Raw genomic sequence first — 18,232 nt, forward strand, 5'->3', positions numbered from 1 at the left:
TCCTGTGGGTGATTAGGGCCGGGGCGTCTCAGCATCTAATTCTTTTGTCCTTTGCTGTTGCTCTAGGTGTAGCTATTTCTTCTGTTTCGAGGCTTTGGTGAGAGTGCTTTTGTGTGGGGACTATTTTAAGACGTTCTCTGCCATCTTGAATGAAAAAAAAAAAAATTCTAGTGTTTCTGTTTCTATCAGACACAGGCGCAAATATACACCAATGTATAAGGCATATGTATGTATGCTTTACCAAAGTCCATTCATCCAACTAGATTTTAAGAAATTTAAGAAAAGAAACAGCTCATTCTATACGAAAAGAGAGCTAGACAATAAATAGTGCAGAATGGTGTATGTTGAAATATACGCAAGCTGTCATTGGCGGATTGGTTTGGAAACTGCGGTCTGTTGTCGGAGACGCTACACCCAGTAAATGGATATTGGAGGTGGGTTTTGAACTGTGAGTCTGTTTAGAGAGATGGAAGGGAGAAAATGCATTCTGAAGAAGGAGAACAAAGTATGCCAAGCTTGGGAGGTGTGAAGATATCTGGTGCAGATTTTTCTGGGACTTGAGTGTGAACTCTCACTGTGTGGAGCGGTCTAATGGGGCTAAAATGAAGAAGTAGTGAAAGATAGGGCTCTTTTACCAAAAGGAAGTGTCTTGATTTGAGGAGGTCAGTAGGGAAGACAAGTGTCTGAGTTTCGGATATGAGAGAAGACTGAATTGAATAATGGCTTGGACAGATACTTCTAAGGTAAAATTGAGGAAACAGTTACAAGATTGCATGTGGGACATGAGAGACAAAAATCTACGTTACTTAGATTGCTAGAGAAAAGGGACTGGTTGGATTTTTTTTTTTACCCTGTTATATGGTTAGATATCTGAACATAATAATAATGCATGCTCATTTCTACATTTCATTGTAGAATACAAGCCACAACATTAAAATTACTCCTTATCCTTTCACCCACAGATGGCCACTATTAACATTATAGTGTGTATTCTTGCCAACTTTTTCTACTCAAATGTTTGATTTTTTTTAACACAAAAAAGTATACCACATAGAATTGTATATGTATTTTTCACTGAGTGTTTTCTTATTACTCTTTGAAAACAACATAATATCCAGTATGTATAATTATTATAATCATTTTCCCATTCTTGGATAGTTATATTGTTTCAAAATGCCATTATAATCAACACTGGCATAAGTCCATTTTTAATTGCATCTCTGATTTTTCCTTAGAATAATTTCTAGAAAGGAAACAAGTGGGTCAAAGGATACAAACATTTTTCAAGACTTTTACGCGGGAAGGTTATACTATTTCAAGTTTCCGTTAGGAATAAGAGTATTATTTTCACCAAATCCTCAGCAGCAACCTTATTAATATCCATTAGTCTTTGCTAATTTGATAGGGAAAAGAGCATTCTGCTGTTCTAATTTACATTTTTTGAATTTACTAGAAACATTTTTATTTCTTTCTTGATCATCTTTTTTTGTGTTTTTCCCCCATTTTCCTGCTGGATGTGAGCTGCTTAAAAATTGATTTGCATACATTTTTCATAAGTTACCTATTTTACTTGTAGAAATTTATTTCTTTCTTTTGTGGCAGAGCCGGAGGGTCTTGTGGGATCTTAGTTCCCTGACCAGGGACCAAACCCTGCAGTGGAAGCACAGGATCTTAACCACTGGACTTGCTGGGAAGTCCCTAGAAATGTTTTTTGTTGTTTAATTTATTCACTTTTAGTCATATACATTAATTTTTATTGTAGCATAATGTTCATAAGAAAAGTGCACAGATCATAAATGTGCAGACTAATCAATTTTCACATGTTGAATACACGCATGTAACCTGGACCTGTGTTAAGAAACTGAACATCACCAACACACCAGAAGCTCCCTCTTACTCTTCCAGTCACTTCTCTCCACCCCCGCAAATAACCGCTCTTTAGACTTTAATAATTAATTTAGATCTCTTTTGACTGTTTTTATAGTGTACACACTGTGCAGTTCGATTTGTATACGCTCTTTTTTGTCTGACTTTGCTCTCTGATTTTGTCTGTTATATTCATCCATATGTAAGGATTTTTTATTTCTCTGTAGTATTGCATGTGAATGTATAACCAGTTTTTAATCTGCTCTACTATTAATGGTCTTTGGGTGATTTCCAGTTTGAAACTATTATGAATAGTGCTAATGTGAACATTTCAGTATATATATCTTACTGAACATATTTCTGTTGGGTATATACTTGGAAGAGGAATTACTGAGTTATGGGAAATGCATACATTCACCTTGTGAATATTGCCAAACATTATTCCAAGGTAGTTGTACCAATTTATACTCTTAACCAGCAGTGTAGGAGAGGTCCAGTTGCTCCTCATAACTTCACTGACACTTGCTAATTTCCGTCTTTTTACCATTCTAGTGTGTATACTGGAGAAGGCAATGGCAACCCACTCCAGTACTCTTGCCTGGAAACGCCCATGGACGGAGGAGCCTGGTAGGCTGCAGTCCATGGAGTCACTAAGAGTCAGACACGACTGAGCGACTTCACTCTTCACTTTCATGCATTGGAGAAGGAAATGGCAACCCACTCCAGTGTTTTTGCCTGGAGAATCCCAAGGACGGGGGAACCTGGTGGGCTGCCATCTATGGGGTCGCACAGAGTTGGACACGACTGAAGTGACCTCTCAGCAGCAGCAGCAGTGTGTATACTGGTATCTCCTCTTGCATTTCCCTGATAAGGAAAGGGAGAGGTTTTTTTTTTTTAATGTTTAAGGACCAGTTGTGTATTCACTTTGTGAAGCCAATTCAAATTTGTTGCATATTTTTATTTTGGGTTATCTCTTGATACCAATTTGAAGGATTTATTTACATATACTGAATGTAAGTCCTTTGGTGGATATATGTACCTCAACTATCTCAGGTCTGTGGAACTCTCTTAATAGTGTCTTTCAATGAACAGAAGCTCTTAATTTTATTATAATTGAGGTAAATCTTATATAGTTAGTGCCTTTAAAGAAATATTCGCCTGCTCTAAGGTCACAGAGCTTTATTTTAACCTTGTGCTTCTAGATCTGCCATCCATATGGAACTGATTTTTGTGTGGTATCAAGTAAAGGTCAACATATGTATTTTTCCGGAATGGATGTGTATTTAACCTGGCATTTTCTGAACAGACCATTGTTTCTTTGATGAACTACAATGTTGCCCTTGTCATAAATCAGGATACCTTGTATGTGTGGCTTTGTTTTTGGATGTTCCCTTTTCCACTAGTTAATCATTCTTGTGCCTATACCACATTATTATAATTACTATAATTTTTATAATAGTTCTAGTATCTGATAGAATAATACCTATCCGTTTTATTTTCCTTCAAGATTGCTTTGTCTATTCTTAGCCCTTTGTCTTTCTGAATGAATTTTAGAGTCAGCTTGTCATTTTCACTTTAGAAAAAGGAAACTGCAAAGATTGATTGAGATTGCTTTGAATCTCTGGATTAATTTGGGGAGAACTGACATCTTGACAGTATTGAATCTTCCAATCCATGAGCATTTTTATTGCTTGCCTTCTAAATGAGTCAAGCAACTTCCCATCACTTTGTGCTGTAGGACAGATTTACAAACTGGGACAACAGGGGAGGACAAATAATTTTCCCTCTACCCTTTTGAGTTCTTGGCTGAGACTCCTGTAATAACAGATAGATTAACTAGAGAAAAAAAAAATGTTAACATTGTTATGAAACAAATTCACCTAGAGTAAATTTAAAAGATCTTACTGACTTTCTTCACCAATTTATGTATTGAGCAGCATCCCATCTAGCAGACAGAAAGGAGTTCCGAATATGTAAAAAAAAAAAAAGAGAGAGACTTTTGTAGGCAGAGGAAGTGGGTCAAGGCAGTTAGGCTAGTAAAGAGGAGATTGGTTGTATCAAGGTCACATTCTTTTAGGGGGTGGCAGGGGTCTGTCAGGCAGATTACCTCACTGATGCTGATTGACTGGCTTAAGATTATATTTCTGTTACTGAACAAACAAGTTCCTGTGCCCAACTTGGATTTACTAGTCCAAACACCAAAACATTGAAGTCTGGAGCGGAGAAAGGTTTATTGCAGGGCCATGCAAGGAGAACGTTCGGGTGACTCGTGCCCCAAAAATCCTAACCCCTGGAAGGGTTTCACAAAGCATCTTTAAAGGCCAGATGAGGGGAGGAGCATACCAAAGTGTGTGATCTGGTCACTCAGAATTCTCTGATTGATTGATGTTGCGGTAATAGGGCCATTAACATTATCAGTTCTTAGGTACCAGTAGGTCTGGGGGCTACAGGCTCATGATCATCAGGTAGTTAATTTCTTCCATTTGGTGGTGGTTTTTTAGCATCTAAAAAACTCAGGAAATATGCAGGATATACTTGGTATTTCTGATCAGTGCTACAGCAGAAAATATTGGGAGAGGGGCTCTGTCCCAAGAAGGCCCCATAGGCTCCTCTTCGGTTACATTTCTGGAAGAGGCCAAAAATGTAAGTCTTGGTTGGGAAAGTGGATCTTAGCATAAGTGACTCCATTTGGGGCCTGTTGTCTTGTTCTTAACAACATGCATACCCATGTATATACATGGGAGATAGTGTTTTTAAAAAAAAAAAACAAAACCTGGAACTAGATAATAGTTAAAGCAGTAAAAACAGATTTTATTCAGGACTAGTGCAATAGGGGGAAGAGACCTCAGTATAGAACTGGATTCTATTGCAAATACAACATGAATAAGTGGAAATTTAATTACTAAGAGGAAACCTTGGATTTAGAGGGGTTTTGGCTAAACCAACATACCATGATTCTTACTGAATACAAGCCAGGGTGGTCTGTTCCTTTGTTACTGCAAGCCAAATGCTGAGAAACTGAGGTTTGCCATAGAAGAGAGTTTACTCACAAAACAGCCAAGGGAGAACAAACAGCAAATCCACCCTTCTGAAGGTGGGATATTTATGGAGTAAAGAAACAGTGTGGTCTTAGTTGCAAGGAAAAGTGATTGGAGGTACAGGAAAAGTGAGGTCATCAGTGTTCTTTGCAGTCATATCTAGGTTACATGCTTCTTCCAAGGATGCACGTTAAAAGATGGAGGCACTCAGCATGATTCTGGAGGTGGAGGTTTTGGCCCTCTGATGTCAAAAGGACATTCATCCAACACCTGCGTGGGTCCAGTCTTAGGGCCTGTGACCTCAACCAGTCTTAGCCAGCTCTGACTGAACAAAAGCTGACTCTTAAGTTCCTAAAAATCAGCTTAAGCCCCTGCGTCCAGTACTATAGCAAGCCATATATCAGAGGTATTTTCTGTGGGGTGGTTAGGGAATCTTGTGGTGTATTACCTAGGCTCTGTGAAGCTTGGGGTGCATGCAGTTAAAGAGAGGGAAAAAAAACTAAAAGCAAGCTCACCAGTGAAGGCAATTTATAAGCAGAGGGGTTTTAACAAGCTGTTCCTTTATCTGTTCTTTAAGACAAGCTCAAGAATTTCTATTAGTCACCAGCTTCTGTTAACCCTGTGGGGCTTGATTTCACCTGGAGGGATAGTAGAAGATGAGGAACCCGTGAGAAAGATTGAGGGTCATCTGTTGTGGAGGATGAGAGACTCTTGCTGATACAGCAGGGTTTTGTTAAAACCAAACTTTGCAAAGAAGTGCGTAGGAGAATTTTCAGGAGCCTGACTAAAGTTGGGTTAAGGAAAGAATCTTTGTTAGGGGAAGGTTGTAACACTCCAAGATGTCTTAGATGATTCAGGCTTAGGTACCATCTATGTGGGGCCAGGGAAAGGATGTAGACCTCTTGTGTGGGTGTGCTAAGTCTCTTCAGTCATGTCTGACTCTTTGCAACCCCATGGACTGTAGACCACCAGGCTCCTCTGTCCATGGGATTCTCCAGGCAAGAATACTGGAGTGGGGTACCATGCCCTCTTCCAGGGCATCTTCCCAACCCAAGGATTGAACCCGTGTCTCTGTCTTCTGCATTGGCAGGTGGGTTCTTTACCACTTGTGCCACCTGGGAAGCCCCATGTATACCTCTTGCTGCTGCCGCTGCTAAGTCACCTCAGTCGTGTCCGACCCTGTGCAACCCCATAGACGGTAGCCCTCCAGTGTCCCCCATCCCTGGGATTCTCCAGGCAAGAACACTGGAGTGGGCTGCCATTTCCTTCTCCAATGCATGAAAGTGAAAAAAGAGAGTGAAGTCACTCGGTCGTGTCCGACTCTTAGTGACCCCATGGAGTGCAGCCTACTAGACTCCTCCATCCATGGGATTTTCCAGGCAAGAGAACTGGAGTGGGGTGCCATTGCCTTCTCCAATGTATACCTCTTAGGGGAGAGTAAATATTTACTTTGCAAAGATAAAAGGGTCCTTAGAAGAGCAGATGGGAGATATGACAAAGTTTGTCTGGGTGTATCCTTCTTTCCGGGAGGGACTGGGGTGGGGTCAGGAGGAGAAGGGGACGACAGAGGATGAGATGGCTGGATGGCATCACCAACTCGAAGGACATGAGTTTGAGTAAACTCCGGGAGTTGGTGATGGACAGGGAGGCCTGGCGTGCTGCAATCATGGGGTCACAAAGAGTCAGACACGACTGAGTAACTGAACTGAACTGAACTGATCTTCCTTTCCTGTGATGAGTCAATCTTCCTGGTTGATGAAACTCCCAAGTAGGGGATTTATGACAATTGAGTTTCTTTTGAAAGATGTGTCTTTAGATCTGAACTAAGGGGAGAGTTCAGAGAAAGCATTTCTCATTTGCTATTTTTCAAGTGCATACAGCTTATGATAACCAGTATACCGCACTGACATAATTTTGGGGTGGCATATTTTGCTACCTTTCAGGAAGGATCTGTTCCTCGATTAGGATCTATTTCCATAGCTAAATTGACCCTTAAACTGTCTAGACCTATGCTGAGGGTGCACAGAACTGATGTAGTCTAGTGGTGTCTTTTCTTTTATGGTTAATGCTCAGTTCCAGTTTTCTGTTTCAGGGGGTATTTTGATAGTATTTTTTATTCTGAAAGGGAGTGTAATACAGTTGTCAAAGGAATAGAATCTGGAGTTGGACAGCGTAGGAAATCTTATCTCCAAGATATATTAATTAATGTGACTTTGAGCAATTTGCTCCTCTATGTGTCAGTTTTCTCAATATTAAGTAGAAATAACAGTATTGATCTCATAGAGCAGTTGTGAGTCATTAAATGACTTAATGCAAGTGAAGTACTTAGATGAGTACCTGGCACATTACAAGCATTCTGTAAACGTTAACTTCCCTGATAACTCAGTTGGTAAAGAATCCACCTGCAATGCAGGAAACCCCGGTTCGATTCCTGGGTCGGGAAGATCTGAAGAAGGGATGGGCTACCCGCTCCAGTATTCCTGGGCTTCCCTTGTGCCTCAGCTGGTAAGGAATCCTCCTGCAATGCAGGAGACCTGGGTTCAGTCCCTGGGTTGGGAAGATCCCTGGAGAAGGGAAAGGCTACCCACTCCAGTATTTTGGTCTGGAGAATTCCATGGACTGTGTAGTCCATGGGGTCACAAAGAGTCGGACACAACTGAGTGACTTTCACTTTCAAACTTTAGCTACTATTAAATTTTTCCTGAAAAAAATTCATGTTGGTTTTCACAATTACTGGTATTGTGTGTTTCTTGAGTTAAAGACTTGAGTACTAAAAATAATTTATAAGGTTATAGATGTCCCTGGGTGCTGCACTGGCTGTATTTCATGAGTTTTGAAATGTAGTTTGTGGGACTTCCCTGGTGGTCTAGAGGCTAAGACTCTGTGCTCCCAATGCAGGGGGCCAGGGTTCAATCCCTGGTCAGGGAACTTGATCCCACATGCTGCAGCTAAGGCTGGGAACAGCCAAATAAATAAATAAAATAAATAAATAAAAAAAAAAAAAAAAAAAAGAAATGTAGTTTGTCTCATAATTTTGTCAATTCCTTTGTGATTTGTTCTTAAACCCCTACTTAACACCCAGGTGTATGGGTAAGGGATTGAGGGTGGTAGTGATGACTTTTCTCCATTCAGCTGGTGAGAATTCTATTTAGCTAATTCCATTTAGGCTCAGCCAATCTAGTTAATTCAGGCTGCTGTAACACTCAGATTGAGTAGCTTATAAACAACAAAAATTTACTTCTCATAGTTCTAGGACCTGGGAAATCCAACATTAGGGTACCAGTGCGGTTGGGTTCTAATGAGAACCCACTTCCTTGGTTCATAAATGACTGTCTTTCCCTGTGGGCAGCAGAAGGGGTGAGGGAACTCTCTGGGATCTCTTTTATAAGGGCACTAATTCTATTCTTGAGCGCTCTAACCACATGACTTAAGCACCTCTCAAAGGCCTCACCTCCAAATCCTGTTACATTGGAGATTAGGTTTCAACATTTGAATTTGAGGAGGACACAAACATTCGGATATAGCAAGAGGATAGAAGAGAGAGCACTGGAGAGACACTATAGTTCCCTCCTAGCAGGGCTGCCGTTTGGTAGTGATTGTGTTCCTGTACTTAAAGCCACAAGTCTTTGGGGGAGACTTCTTTAACTTCATCTCTTACAGGGATTCAGTGACACTGCTGCTTCCCTTTGACCTTTAGGCCCAAGGAAGTTAATAACTTCCTGCCGTTGCCAGTGTCTGGATGCTTCACCATCCCCTCTTGGCTGCCTCAGCCCTTCTTAAGGCTATGTAAATAATGATCATTTCATTACTCTTTTCAGTTATCCCTTTTGAGTGTGCCATCCACTTCTTGTAAAATCTTCCTGCAAGAAGACTTTCTTGGTTAACCTACTTTGTAGCCCCTGTTCCATTCTCTAGGATTAACTCTTCTCCATTGTCATCCACAGCCTTTGGTTTTGCCTTCCGAGAACTTATTTCTTATCTCTGAGCACGCCTTAGCCTCATAGGAAATGGGTATTAAAGTATGCTTTACTTGGAGGCTGCATACCTTTCACAGCCTGATTCCTGATATGGGTTTAAGAGTTGCTGTAGAGGTTGAATGAGGTTTTGCAGGATTTTGGTTTCCCTAGCAGTATAGTTCCCTGAAATGTGGTAGATTTTCAGTTTGTTAGCTTCTAGACAGTTTTATGCACAAGTAACCACAGTTAGCTCATTTGGGCCTAACTCTTAAATCTGAAATCTATATAGTGTTTACTGGTTCTGTTTTGATCTTTTCTCCTCATTCAACTTCATGGCATTGTCTACAATAAGAGGCTTGGTTGAAAAGGTGTCACCTTTAATTAGATCCTAGCAGCTGGGCTGGTTCCCACTGATAGCTTATGGTGAACAATGTCAGATTCCTGATCTCCAAAGAGGAAGATTTAGCTTTGGGATCAGGGATCAGGCTTGATCACTCAGTTTTTGTGTGGCAGAAGTTTTATTACAGTGAGAAAGGACAGAGAAAGCTTCTGACATAGATGGAGAGCGCCCCACTCACTAGACTTATCAAGACCTTATATACTTTTACCAGACCCACTCCCACAATATATATGTCTTAATATAACAAGATTAGTCAGAAGATTCTTGTTAAGTAGAAACATGTCCTTGAGCAAGATACATTGTTGTTATATAATTATTAGTACAGAGCTTAAGGAAAAACATACCCTTAAGAAAGATGGAGAAGCTCTATACAGTCAGCAAAAGCAAGACCTGGAGTTGACTGTGGCTCAGATCATGAACTCGTTATTGCCAAATTCAGACTTAAATTGAAGAAAGTGGGGAAAGCCACTAGACCATACAGGTATGACCTAAATCAAATCCCTAATGATTATACAGTAGAAGTGAGAAATAGATTTAAGGGATTAGATCTGATAGACAGAGTGCCTGATGAACTATGGTTGGAGGTTCGTGACATTGTACAGGAGACTGGGAGCAAGAAAAAAATGCAAAAAAGCAAAATGGTTGTCTGAGGAGGTCTTACAAATAGCTGTGAAAAGAAGAGAAGTGAAAGGCAAAGGAGAAAAGGAAAGATATACCCATTTGAATGCAGAGTTCCAAAGAAGAGATAAGAGAGATAAGAAAGCCTTCCTCAGTGATCAGTGCAAAGAAATAGAGGAAAACAATAGAATGGGAAAGACTAGAGATCTCTTCAAGAAAATTAGAGATACCAAGGGAACATTTCATGCAAAGTTGGGCTCAATAAAGGACAGAAATGGTATGGACCTAACAGAAGCAGAAGATATTAAGAAGAGGTGGCAAGAATACACAGAAGAACTATGCAAAAAAGATCTTTATGACCCAGATAATCACCATGGTATGGTCACTCAGCTAGAGCCAGACGTCCTGGAATGTGAACTCAAGTGGACCTTAGGAAGCATCACTACAAACAAAGCTAGTGGAGGTGATGGAATTCCAGTTGAGCTATTTCAAATCCTGAAAGAGGATGCTGTGAAAATGCTGCACTCAAGATGCCAGCAAATTTGGAAAACTCAGCTGTGGCTACAGGACTGGCAAAAGGTCAGTTTTCATTACAATCCCAAAGAAGTGCAATGCCAAAGAATGCTCAAACTACCGCACAATTGCACTCATCTCACACGCTAGTAAAGTAATGCTCAAAATTCTCCAAGCCAGGATACAACAAAACATGAACCGTGAACTTCTAGATGTTCAAGCTGGTTTTAGAAAAGGCAAAGGAACCTGAGATCAGATTGCCAATATCCAGTGGATCATCGAAAAAGCAAGAGAGTTCCAGAAAAACATCTACTTCTGCTTTATTGACTATGCTGAAGACTTTGTGTGGATCACGATAAACTGTGGAAATTTCTGAAAGAGATGGGAATGCCAGACCACCTGACCTGCCTCCTGAGAAATCTGTATGCAGGTCAGGAAGCAACAGTTAGAACTGGACATAGAACAACATACTGGTTCCAAATCGGGAAAGGAGTACGTCAAGGCTGTATATTGTCACCCTACTTATTTAACTTATATGCAGAGTACATCAATAGAAATGCTGGGCTGGATTCCAGCACAAGCTGGAATCAAGATTGCCGGGAGAAATATCAATAACCTCAGATATGCAAATGACACCACCCTTATGGCAGAAAGCAAAGAAGAACTAAAGAGCCTCTTGATGAAAGTGAAAGAGGAGAGTGAAAAATTTGGCTTAAAGCTCAGCATTCAGAAAGCAAAGATCATGGCATCCGGTCCCATCACTTCATGGCAAATAGATGGAGAAACAATGGAAACAGTGGCAGATTTTATTTTGGGGCACTCCAAAATCACTGCACATGGTGACTGCAGCCATGAAATTAAAAGATGCTTATTCCTTGGAGGAAAAGTTGTGACCAACCTAGACAGCATATTAAAAAGCAGAGACATTACTTTGCCAACAAAGGTCCATCTAATCAGTTATGGTTTTTCCAGTAGTCATGTATGGATGTGAAAGTTGGACTATAAAGAAAGTTGAGCACCAAAGAATTGATGTTTTTGAGCTGTGGTGTTGGAGAAGACTCTTGAGAGTCCCTTGGACTGCAAGGAGATCCAACCAGTCCATCCTAAAGGAGATCAGTCCTGAATGTTCATTGGAAGGACTAATGTTGAAGCTGAAACTACAGTACTTTGGCCACCTGATGTGAAGAGTTGACTCATTTGAAAAGACCCTGATGCTGGGAAAGATTGAAGACATGAGGAGAAGGGGATGACAGAGCATGAGATGGTTGGATGGCATCACGGACTCAATGGGCATGAGTTTGGGTGAACTCCAGGAGTTGGTGATGGACAGGGAGGCCTGGTGTCCCCCTGCAGTCCATGGCGTCACAGAGTCGGACACTTCTGAGCGACTGAACTGATGTGCATCTAGAACACTAGCTGCAGGATAAATTGGAAAATATTACATTCAGCTCTTTCTTCTCTTTAATACAAGAGTTGCACTAGGCAAGAATGTAGTTTAAAGGTCAGAAAAACAGCCTACCACATCCATCACAGGACCTAACCTCTCTTCTAAGAACGTTTAATGGGTTTTTTAGTATATCTGATGTAATAGTATTATTTATAATGATTTTCGAATCAGAAATCAGGGTTATTTGTGTCTTAAAACTAACTCAAGGGAGTCATGTGAGCCATTAAAATTAAAATTTTGAATGAAGCACATGTTTGGAAAGTATTCTAATCACGTCTTTTCTCTATTTCAAACATTTTCAAAATGACTTGGTTTAGTACAAGTTTCCTTGGTTATTTGTCAATTGCCTATGTTTTCTTGTAGTTTTGGTCTTTTGTATTCTCCCTCCAGAAGCCACCTTTGAGCCCTCCTAGACTGAATAATGATGTAGAGGTTGAATGAAGAAATGCAAGGAAGAATGAGGTTCCCAGACCCAGTTCCTCGTCCTTACCCTAGAATCTGACGGTTTTCCTTTCATCAGGGCTAGATTCCATGTATATTAATATCTTGAAAGTTAGTTCCTTTATCTTGGAGCCCGACTACCCCCTGGAGGCTAAAGTGGGAAAGACAACATCACCTCACTCTTGGACCTCTGAGGAGCAACGGGACAAAGTTTAGAAAATGATGGACTCCATATTTAACATGGGTATTAAGCAAAATAAATCCTGAGATACCAATATTGTCATTTTGGTCTGTTATTGGAATCTCTAGGATGTTTTGAGAGTAAGAATTCTGTAGTTACCTTAGGTGACTAGTTCTGATTGCTCATTCATAGCTGTTGGATTTTTTTCATTATAGATTAATTGCAGAAATTTTGAGTTGTTTATCCTATCTTGAATCCTTCTGCTCCTAGAGGAAAGAGTACCTGAAAATGAAAATTTATTTTTACCTGTTTGCCTTATTTGTAGTGCAGCTAAGTCTTTTTTTTTTTTTTTTTAACTTTCTTAGAGGGACAGCATTGTCCTCAAGGGACCTTTTTACTCTGTAAACTCTGTCCATGGTAACCTTTTTTTGTCATTGAACTCCTTTTGGTGTTTGTTGAAATTCATTCTTTTTCCCTTTGTTCAAGACTGGGGAACCTAACTGCTCAGAACTGGGAAAGCCCCTCTTATCTTGCCTTCTCTCCCTCCTTCATCAGTAAATAATTAAATGTTAACCCTTTGTTGGCAACGTGTTCAGGTTTAGCTTTCCCTGACCCCCAGCACTAAGGCAGTCAAATGAATGTGAAATGGCACTTACACCATCTCCCACATCTACAAAAAAGGTACAAAAAATCCTCTCTTGCTGGAGAGAGATTCTCATTTTGTTATATTTTAAAGGTTATTATACATCTCTGAAGAACAGTAAGGCATTTTTTATAAGTAACATTTGTAGGTTCTTTCCTATGTGCTTTATTGATTTGACTAATGGAAGGAAATTTTTTTCTGTCTGTGTATGTTGATAGTATTTGCTGTTTTGATAATGGAGCTTGCTCTCGGAAAAAATTATACATACAAAATTTTAGGTATTATGGTATCATATTATTCCTTAAAATGCGTTTTCAGTTACCTATAGTACACAAAACTTTACAGTTGTATTATATAATTTACTTCTGACTAGTAGCTGAGATCAGAAGCATGACAAAATTCATGTTTTTATCACTAATCTATAATAGAAAGGATATTGATTAATGGAGTTATTAAATCAGAACTCTATTGACATATAAGATTGACCATTAAGACCAGAGCTAGTTTATTACCATATATACAAGAATGAATTGTAAAATTTTTTCTTGAGGGACAAGTCTTCACTTTTTTTCTGTCTGTGTCATATTGTTTCTACTGTTTTGGCTTCATCACATATCCTCAGAGCTCCAATGTAGATTTTAATGTTTTAAAAAATATGTTGACAGTGCAAAATATAGTAAGCAGATCTCTATTGCATTTATTAAAATGCAAGTTCCTTTGTCTGATTTACAATTCTTAAGTTACTTTTACTGGTTATCTTGGTAGCTTATATAGTTATGTTAATGACTTTCATACTTTGAAAACATTGTGGAAAGGGGACTAGTCTAATAGTCAAGAGACTAACATGAATTAGCAATGATATCTTAAATGAATCACTTAATTTCTCTAAAGCTTACTTGCCATCTGTTATAGAGAAGTTATACCAGATCATCCTTGAGTGTTAGATTTTTCTTGAATCTGGTAGGTTGGTTGAGTTAATGAGAGTAAGCCCCTAAAGGCTTCTGTTAATTAGAAAATACAGGAAGAGATTCTGCTCATTTCCAGTCTATTTTTAGATCGATAACCCTGGCTCAATTTTCATTTTCCTGATTCCCCGCCAGGTGTTTTCTGAGTTCCCAGAAGCAAATCATGCTTAAGGATTTAGGAGAAAAGGCCGAAGCTCAATGTACTCCACAGGGATATAGTGTTAGTGTACTGACTTCATTGCCTCTGGCTTTTTAGAATATTGCTTACATGCTTATTACTGTTATTCCCATTGCAGAAGATCAAAATGCCCATTTGTCTTTATCTGAAATATTTGATGATTTAATTTTTAATCCACATTGTTAAACTACAGAATCTGGCCAACTATACCCTGTTTTGGGATTTTTGCTGATAAATCCACAATCATTAACCTCATATCTCTTTAACACCTTTATTAAAGTGGATTTTCTATTTTAGTATGTATTTTGCCATGTTCTTTTCATTTTACTTTTCCTTACAGAATCTCCCTGATGATAGAGTATAATGAATTGTTTGAGAGAAAGATGTCCACTCTGTCTCTTAACAGAATCACAAATTCTGCCTCCACATTTACTATTTTATTTAGGATAAGGAAAAAAGAAAGTAAGATTGAATGGGATCTAATAGGGCTTCCCAAAACTCACTTTGATGTTTGTTGTATGCTCTTCTCACATCCAGCATTTTGCCAATGTATTCAACATGGCTCCAATTTTTTTTTCCAAAGCAGTTGAAAATCATAGTTTTCCTTTCTCACATAGCTTCTGCTCTGTATTCAGTAAGTGCCCAGTATATGCCAGTTGATGAACAAGATATTGAGTAACATTAAGGGTAGCATCAGAACTAGAGAGGGGTCAATCAGGATTACTGTCTTCTCTTCCCTTAGTTAAGAGCAAGTCACTGTTGCTCTTTGCCTTTCATCAGTTGAGCCTGTAAGCTATGTGAGTGCTCTCCCTTTGCATCTCCTCATCTTTCTTTTGATGGATATGTTTTGTTTTGGATTAGATACTGTTGTACTTAAGTACATTTGTACTATTATACAGGAAAAAATGTAAAGTTAATCTCTCTAAACCTTTTTGTTGTTTATAACATTTCATGAAAAATTAACTGGATAGGATGAATTTCTGCTGGAAAATAGAAGCCTGCAGCCAGGAGAATTTGTGAATATATGTCTTATTTGCTGCTGGTTTTTAAAAAAAACCTAACATAAATATTAAGTAATAATCTCTCATGTCATTTTTTAAACACCACTGTCTTTATTACTACTTCTGCAGTTACAGAGTAATATTGAGTGGCACTGAAGAAATTATGTTCAGGTTTTTTCAAAGAGCTGCTTCTGATAGCAAAATGCTTAGTAATGATAAGGACACACCCTCCAGTTCAGTGGCCATTTTGTACTGTAGTTCTGGAGAAACAAGTGGGAACCATCAAAGAAAGAAGTGTACGGATCAAAAGAATATGGTCAAGAGGCAATAAATTTTTCCTCTAGGTCAATTGGAGGATTTAGAACTATGCTGGCTGTGAGTAGTTTAATTAGTTGGACCCTAATTAAAGCCATTTATGAACCTTTTTAGCTTATTCTTTTTAAATTCTATGATTAGATTTTTGCTTTGTTGATAATGAGGAACAATTAACACATGAATTTGGGACTTTTGGAATAGTAATTTAGAAGTTATGCTTAAATGTATATACTCCAAAAAGTATTTCCTGTTATTTTATAATATCTTTAATTTTGCAGTATACTTTTTCTATGATATTATTCAAGGTTGAAGGTGGGGGCAATAAATAGTCATTTTTAAATTATGCTTTATGATTGTGTGCTGATAAATTATAAATGAAAGGTCTATAGAAATTCCGTATATTAGCAATATAGTTAATAGTAGTGGGAAAATGTATTTTCCTTTGTAGGGTTTATTAATTGTGACTGTTTTAGCTGTTGATATACCAAAAGGTTCTTCATTAAAAATAGAGAAAATAGCTACCTTGTGTAATTTGGTAATGACAGTCTTCCTCGTCAGCTTATTTTGTGGAGTTCTTCAGTTAACTGTAAAGATATAAGAAAATCGAAGCAATTGACAACAGTTCATCCTTTTCTTTTTTTTTTCAGTTCATCCTTTTCAATCACATTCTTCAAAAGTAATGCTGTTCTATATGTGATAATCACATTTAAACCTACAACTTTAAACTACATTCAAAGATAAAAGATTTTTAAAATATTTATAATGGTTAATAAATTGTTTCAAGGCAAATATTCTCCATCAAATTCCTCTAATTGTAGATATCTTTCTCTTTAAAGATTTTGTTTTGAATAAAAGATCTTTAAGAGGTTCTGTTGGTATGGTAGAAACATTAAAAAAATATGTAACTTAAATAAATTATAGTACTTTTCTTAGACTTTTAAAGAAAAGTTACCTGTAAGTAATTTGATAAACTCTGTTAATGAGTGGATAGAAATCGAAGGCTTCTGAGAACAGGTTTACACGGGTGTAAAGTCTTCATTAGCAGTTACTTCTGCCTCACACAGTTTCAGGTTTCTGTGCCAATGCTTCCTACTACTTTCTGTTGGTAGTTAAGTATTTTCCTATTGCCTTTTGTGTTTAATAAAAACTTGCAGAGTTCATGTAGCATCTAACATTTGATAGTAGTTAGCATTTTGCTTTGATATGGTATGATGCTTTAAATAAAAGAAGTGTGTAACAGTCAAGTAGATCATTAATTTTTATATAGAAAGGTGCTCAGGATCATTCCATTCATTTGCTAAATTAAGAATTCAACCTTTCATATTGGGCACCTTTTCCCACACAAATAACACATAAATATATTTTCATTGTAATAATGCTTTACTCTTGCAAACTACTTTGAAGTCCGGCTCAAACAATATTCTTTGTAGCCAGCTTCTAAGCTTGTGTAATCTGAGGCAAATTCGTGTGAATTATGGCTCATCTGAAAGAGAAATGATGGGTAATAAATGTAGATATTACTGAAAGACTTATGCTGATCTGTTTTGAGTTTTCTAACTTAATCTGTTAAGTAATTTAAAAATCACAAGTTCAGCTTCTGGTTAAAAAAATACACAAACTGTACAAAATCTATGTAAAACAAAGTTAATGAACTTCTTTACTTATTTGCAATGTAGTGGAGTAAATAACAGCTTTGACTCTGTCAGGCTGCCTAGATTCAAATCCTGACTCTTAGCATTTACTGTCTCTGTGACCTTGGCCAACCAAGTTACTTGGTCTCTCTGTGCCTTATTTTCCTCTTCCCTTAAATGAGCTCTGCCATAAAAGGTTATTGTAAAGATGAGAATTATTGTATAAAACATGCTTAGAGCCATGCCTGGCAGTGTGGTTACTCAGTAAATGTTGGGTGCTGCTTTGTTTGGGGAGGAATTAGTGGGGGGGCATCAAAAAACAGATGAGAGTCTACACTGATCATCTTCTTGTGAGAAATAAGTGTATCTGGTAGCACCAAACAGAATTAGCAGCTTCCACTGACATTTCCAAACCGGAAGTAAACGCTGTTGTAACCTGCAAAATGGGCAGAGGGAGCAGGTCAAGGACCATTTTGAGATATCCACTGCCTATGGGCCCCATAGCCTCTGGGAAGCTGCAGCACTGAAATGAGTGAATAGGAAAATCAAAGAGCTGGTAGATCATAAAAGCAGCAGTTCTATGAAGATCTGGAGGAGCTACCATTTTCAAAATATATTCACATGAAAAAAAATCCAATTTCAGAGACTGTAGTTCTGTGAAACTTAAAGCTCACAGTGAAAGGGGAATAACTTGAGATGAGGACAACCTGAAGAAAGAGGGAAAATATATAATTGAGTTAAAAATAGTACCATGCAGGGGCTGCATTTTAAACCTTACAGAATATAAAATCTGACATATAAGTTTATTAGTTCTTGTTTTACTTTCTGTATTCTGATGCATTTAACAACTTGGAGTCTTGCTGACCCTGCAAGGATTGCTCCTCCCAGGTTACGAGAAGAGGTTACAAAAAAAACTGCTCACCTGTCTACTGTCTGCCTAGTCACCCTGGGGTCAGTACCAGGCCCTACTCAGGACAGACCCTGTGCTCTAGAGCCTGCTGAAATCATCCATTTCACCAGTCTTAAGCCTGCTTACTTT

General features: G+C 38.4%; 1 protein-coding gene across 11 annotated transcripts in view; it reads left to right on the forward strand.

The window, feature by feature from the left end:
- The window catches only part of VEZT (vezatin, adherens junctions transmembrane protein), a 67,804-nt gene that overhangs the window by 621 nt on the left and 48,951 nt on the right, over nucleotides 1–18,232 (forward strand). The window lies entirely within an intron of this gene.

Source organism: Cervus elaphus, chromosome 3, assembly GCF_910594005.1.
Source record: "Cervus elaphus chromosome 3, mCerEla1.1, whole genome shotgun sequence".
NCBI classification, from domain to species: domain Eukaryota; kingdom Metazoa; phylum Chordata; class Mammalia; order Artiodactyla; family Cervidae; genus Cervus; species Cervus elaphus.